Consider the following 7,082-nt stretch of genomic DNA (forward strand, 5'->3'; position numbering starts at 1 on the left):
ACACACACAGATATGTATGTATCCATACATGTTTGTATGTATGTTTGTAGAATGAGAGAGAAATAGTGGGAGAGATAGACAGACAAGCATAAACAGAAAAGGAGAGAGTAACAGATTGTCCTATTTATTGCATGGTATTAAGTCGATGCGGATATACAGTTTTATTACCGTGTGTTAGAAGTTTGCTGCAAACTTACACTTTTCAAAATTACAACACCAGATATTAGACGCCTTTTGTCTAATGACATGATGTTAGAATGTTTCGGCATCACGCGTTTTATGTATGTTGATGTCCTACGTAGTAACGTCTAAATGTGTTTCATAGATTAGTCGTTTTGTTAGCCTTAATATAATAGACATCTATTCAATATTAGATACTTTATTATGTTTAGACACAAGAGTTCTAAACGATAGTCAATCTAATTGTAAGCATTTCACATCTACTTAATATTTCAATAATCACTGACAATTTGTGAAAAGTTGATTTATAGGTAAAGGTGTAGTCGTTTGCCTTCGAAACACATGGCTTCATGTTCCGTTCCACTTCTTGATAGCTTGTACGAGTGTCTCTGTTATAGCCTTGGGTTATATGCATACACGGGTGAAGTTAGATGCCTTGTGAGTGGATCTGGTAAACGGAAACTGCAAGACAGCTATACCAAAAAAATATCCTACACGTTTAAAATTGTCTTCTAATTTTTTTTGTTATTTACCACCAAACAATATAATTCATTTTGAAGACTGTTCCATTCAAGCAAATGCATTTAATTTAGGAGACATAACATTGATGGTTGCCGTGAGCATTTAGGGTTAGACTTAGGTTTAGAGTTATCAAAATAATGGCTAAAGTTTTGAGTTAGTGACTAAGAGCAATGAATGTTCGGAGTTGTTTTTTGTACTCAAGATTATAGCTTCAGGTTAGTGTAAAGATGATCTGAATTAGAGATTGGAGGCTTGGACTGACATCGATTTGTGCACATTTTTGTTTGCAGAAGTGAAATTGCATGTTTGAAAAATATTCTTTAATAAATATTTTTTAAAAAATAAGTCTTCAACATATTTTACAAACTGTAATTAGTCTAAAAATTTCCTTAGAATCCTTTCCAGAGTTTTACTGTAAGTCAAATTGCTTTACGCTATTACTTTTCATTTACTGAGATTTGAATTCAGATAGTGTATTCATACATACAGAGAGTGTGTGGTAAATAAATTGTCGTCTAAATTACGCAAAAATAAAAATAACACTGACATCTCATTTTAACATATATATTTACCAAAATAACATAAAATATTTTGAAATACTGAAGAATTAATTAATTCAATAAAATTGCCCATTGGCTTCAACCGCGGACTCCAGATGATTTAGGATTCTCCTGCAGCTCACTTGGATAGTCTCCTTGTTAAAGTTGGTAACTGCTGTGGAAATCCCTTCAGTTCATCTTTGGTGTTACAAGGAGTTTTGTTCGTCTCACGCTCAACCGCGCCCCATACATAATAAACAAGGGTTTGCAGCCTGTGGTGTTAGATGGCCAGGTATCACGAGTGTTGTAACCGCAGAAATTGTCTGACAGCCATATCTGTGTTCTCCTGCTTGTGTGGTATGGGCAGTGTCATATTGCCAGACATGGGTTCTTCCAGTAGCCACCGTCTTGATAAAGGCCAGCACTACCTTCTCCAGGAACTTGACGTTGGCCTACGTGTTTGTGTGAAGTCTTGTGGGTAGATCACTAGAGGCATAACATCACCATTACTCGTGATGAATCTAAATAACATGATGTCAACTGGATGTTTAATTTTTATCTCTCTCCGTACAGGTTATGCGGACACGGAAAGCCAACAGTTATTGTGTGTGTTCACCATTTTATCCTGGCAGAAATGTTTCACGCATAAGAAATATCAATGCATGTTCGGTTGGAGGAGATGTTTCAGTTTGTTCAAAAGCTTCGTAGCGCGGTCTTCCCTATTGTCCTTGATAGCGTGTGATAAAATTTGACTCTTTCTCATCTCCTATGAGGCATACCGAATGGCTTCATGCACTACCTGTCGGATTAGAAACTCAGACGCTCCCATGTCTAGCAATGGACCTACTTGACTTGCTGGAAGGTAAATTATGGCCTGAAGTTCACCAACAAATTGAGGATTTCTTTTGTTATCAGAACGATCAGAATTGATTAATGAAATCATTACAACAATTTGAAAGAAACCAAGCACATCAGATGAATGCATAGACTTGAAACATATAGGATAAACGATTTTTTAGACAATAAATTTGTTAAAAAATGGTTCATCCTTAATAAATGTATCATGTTTTTCGGTTAACAAATTCTTTAGAAAATTGTTTATCGTTTATGTTCGAAGTCTATGCCTTCGGTTATCCTTTATGTTCGAAGTGTATGCGAGAACGGTTTCTTGGAAATTGACGCAAAGTTTTCATTAATCAATTGCATGAAGTAGCTTGAAACAATCGTAATGAATTAAAACTTGTACATCTTTCTTAATTATATTCTGTTCACCTAACATGGAATATGCACTTCGGAAATAGTATAGGATATACAACTATAAAAGTTAAATGTCTGAATTACCAACAGCGGATATCATCACTTAGCTGTGGTATGTTGTCTACACACACGACAAGAATATTTAGGTACAAATACCCCTACACGAATTCTTCATGTTCAATAGTCAGATAATATTGTTGCGGTGTGCAGATTGTACCGAATTAGCAAGGGGTCTCGATTTAAGTACCCAATTTAACTGAATCTTAATTATATATGTATGCTTACATATATGGGGGAAATATAGTATCAATCAAGCAGGAAATTGCTCTAGCTTTGAAATAGTAGATATTTGATTTACAAAAGCATTTGCTAGGCGTGATGATTAGCAGTGTAAAGAAATCCATATGAATGAACGTATATTTGTATACTCCCAAACATTACACGTTAAAATTGAGAAGCATTAAAATCATCACAAATTATTTTAATAAATGCTTATGTTACAACATTCTACAATTGTTTATTTTGTAAATAACATACATGAAAATTATTTTCTTACTCACATATAACGGAAGTATTTTAGGCCCCTGTTATTATTCCTAAAGAAATTGGCTGGAGAAAGTATTACGATATTGCATATCAATACATTCCTGATACATTCCTGAGGTATATTCTTTTGTAAATCTGGTGACGTAATTTTTCCCGTGACTTATGACCTATGTATAATTAAGTCTTATTTACAAGGACTGAATTGACCATCTACTGTTATTAGATCCATTGCATATAATATACATGATGTCAAATCTTTAAAGCTACATGTTAACATTACTAAGTTAAAACATTTTCAATAATATAAATCGCTCGAAGTAAATGCGCTAACATAAATGGAGTTAAACATTTCTACTCTAAAATTCAATTATTTCCACGTCCTTGCTGTTTAATTTATGCTATACATTTGTGTAATATATTCATTTTAATTACCTCTTTCCTTAGAACTTGAAAGACTCATATTTGCTGGCTATGAATAAAGATATATGTCTGGGCTTTGAAATATGTAGACTTACTTTAAATGGATAAACTTTCTATCACATGTAACATTTCGATGCATTAAGTATATCAGAATAGTTAACGGTATAATTAATTGCAGTGGGTGTTGGTAGCCTTTTCTGTTGATAATTATATAAACAGTACACATAATTATAAGCACCATATTTGTAGGTATTTGATCTTTCTTTCTTTCACACTGCCATTTCTCTCTATCTCTCACTCTCTATAACACTCTATCTCTTTCTCTCTCTCAAGCATTTCGCTAATATGTGCACGTGTAGTGAACGTGTGCGTTTGATGAATGTGCACGTTTGTGAATTTAACTATGTGAGTAATTATGAATAAACATGTATGCTGAATTATGATAAAGAAACTTTACTGCACATATAGCAAATATATTCAGTGTCGTACACATGATTCTGCAGTAAGAACCATGAACAACGAAGTATCAAATTATGTAAAGAAGACTAAGAAATAATCTTATTTTGCTAAGATTAGAATAAATACAGCAACACGCTTCATTACATGACTTAATGACTTTATTCCTTCTGTTTAATAATCTGTGCATGAATAAAAAAAATAAGAAGCATAATTACGTACACGATCATGAATAAAAAATTAAATATCGCGAAATGTACACTTTGATATGTGTATAAAGATAACACACACACACACGCATATATACATATAAGTGGAATGTCTGTATGTGTAGTCATATAAGCGCATGAATGTATCACATGTGCACCACAACTTAATTAGTGTCCAACACCTAACATAGTTAACCACACAACTTTTAAAACACCACATATCTGTCATTTATGTCAAACTAAAGTCTTCATCTACAACCAATTAGATATCTGTATCTCATAACGTTTTAATGAATTTACCTAATTAATAGTAGATCTACATCCGACCTTGTCAATAGAAGAATTGTAATCCATCACCTAAACCAAAAAGGTAAAGAGTTAAATACAGCAAGACGTAAACCATGTACAGAAGAATGAATTGTTTTTTTTAAACGCGTATATAGAATTGAAGCATATAATGCGCTGAAAAAGCTACTCACTTAGAATAAATATTATGTAAATAATGATCTCTGCTCCTATATTGGAAGTCCTAATCGCTTCTTCACGCTGTGTTTGAGTGAGCTTGTATACATTTGTGTATGGACCCAGGTGCGAATATAGGTAAAGTTTCTCACGTAGGCTACGCTGAGTGTAATTGACTTATCTTGAACTAGATAGTAACATCTTCAACTAAAAGCCATAACTCAAGCTATCCGCTAACAGACGTGTATAACATGAACCAGCTTATATACGTCTGTATGTATGTATACTGGTAAATGCTGGTGGCATTTCCTTTAAAAGCATAAATTAGAATTTATTTCATTTAGTTTTGTTCAAAATATTATAAATGTTAAATACCAATACGCATAATAATTTATCGATGTTGACTTGTCGTATTTATTAGCCAAATTCACTGTAGTTTAAATATATCCTAATAGTACGTTATTTTAAAGATTAACAAAGAAAATATCACCATTAGAATAAACATGCATATGTAAAACTGTTTAAACATCACGTTAGATCTAGTCACTGATAAGTGGTTTCTATAAAGAAATATGAACGAAGCTTCAATGATACATAAACAGATCGTAGATCTATAGTCAGTAGCAAGAACAAGACTATATGTTGCATAAGAGTACATATTCACCGCTATAAAATCATAGTTAATAAATTTAGCGGCAAATATGTGGTGATATGGTAGTGCAATCGGTCAGCACCACGCACAAAATCAAAGGCGTGATTTTGATTCCGAGGGGAAAGGATTCCTAATTTTATTTTCCCCGTTACGAGTGGGCTTATATGCCTTAAAAATTAGAATATTCTCTATATTATATATACAGTGAAGGTTCATGCTTATATTTACAAAGCATATTTTTCATATTTTGAATTTAACCATGATTTTTGAAACAAAGCTGAAAAGTCAGAAATCTCTTGGATGAAGGACGAGAAATTCAATAAATCATTGAATTTCCTTGCATATACAAAAAAAAAAAAAGAAACTACGACAGAAAGATAATAGTCTTCGAAAACTTCGTTCGAAGCTAGCATTTTCCATATATTTAACGTATATTTTATATCTCCTCTTATCTTCGACTGTCTAATTTAAACGCTACCATACCCAAGGGAGAATACTATCAGTACGTACATTGGACTGGACGTTATAAAATCGTGGAAATAGGATAAAGATTTATGTATGCATATATAGAAATATGTATAAGTATTTATATAACACGAGGATGAGACGATTATTTAACATACTGATCATATCAATTGGCCAGCATGGAAAAATAGTATAGGTAATAATTATTAAATATATACATATATATATATATATATATATATATATATATATATATATATATATATTAAACATATAATTATAATTGAGGGCACGAGCATGCCAGAAATAGCAGTTACAAATGATTCTAAGACCATATCACGTTTTCATATAGCACAGGTGAAAAGATAAATGGACAAAGAAATTGTCGCTCAATAATAAGATACTTTGCCTTCATCAGTAAAAATATACCAAGATTAGCGTATAATTACAGATATACAAGATTACCGATTAATTAGTGAATAATCACAGATACATACATTCATGTACATACATATATATATATATATATATATATATATATGTATATATTTATATCTATACACACACTTAGGTATACATAAGTACATGAATATACAATGACTTGCACCTTGTTCTACTGTGCATGCACACCCACAGTAGATACCCGACACATGCGAACACACACGTATGAATATTTAATGAGTGGAGAGAATACAATGAACTAAAAGGAAGTATATGGTTATTAACAAAAACAAAACATTTATACAAGTTGTACAGAAGTGCATATAAAATTACATGTATCAACAAAAAACAAATATATAGTGAGAAAGAGCAGATAAACGGTACGTCATGGTATTTCTCCATCGATAAATACATATATCCTAAGATGTCAATCTCAAATGGCATACAAGCATATATAAACGTTTATAGCCAAAATCCGAGTACTTCCTCGTATATTCATACACACACACACACACACACACACACACACAAACACACACACACACACACATATATATATATATATATATATATATATATTAATCTATCTATATATAAATATATATGTGTATACATAATCTATATATAACATTAGAAATATGCATATATACGTGTGTGTATAAATATATATATATAAATGTATTTATATACGTGTGTAATGAATCATATCTATGTCAGAGTGAGACGTGTGTGTGTATGACCTTGTGTGTGTGTCTCGCTCTCTCTATATATGTCTATCTCTCTCTCTCTCTCTCTCTCTCTCTCTATATATATATATATATATATATATATATATATGGGCTTTTAAATCAAAGCTGGACCTCTTCCTGTCGAGAGTCCAAAATAAACCTACCTCGCGGCAGGAGGTGCAAATGAGGGTTGGTAAATTAAACT

This window comes from Octopus bimaculoides, chromosome 3, assembly GCF_001194135.2.
Source record: "Octopus bimaculoides isolate UCB-OBI-ISO-001 chromosome 3, ASM119413v2, whole genome shotgun sequence".
Taxonomy (NCBI): domain Eukaryota; kingdom Metazoa; phylum Mollusca; class Cephalopoda; order Octopoda; family Octopodidae; genus Octopus; species Octopus bimaculoides.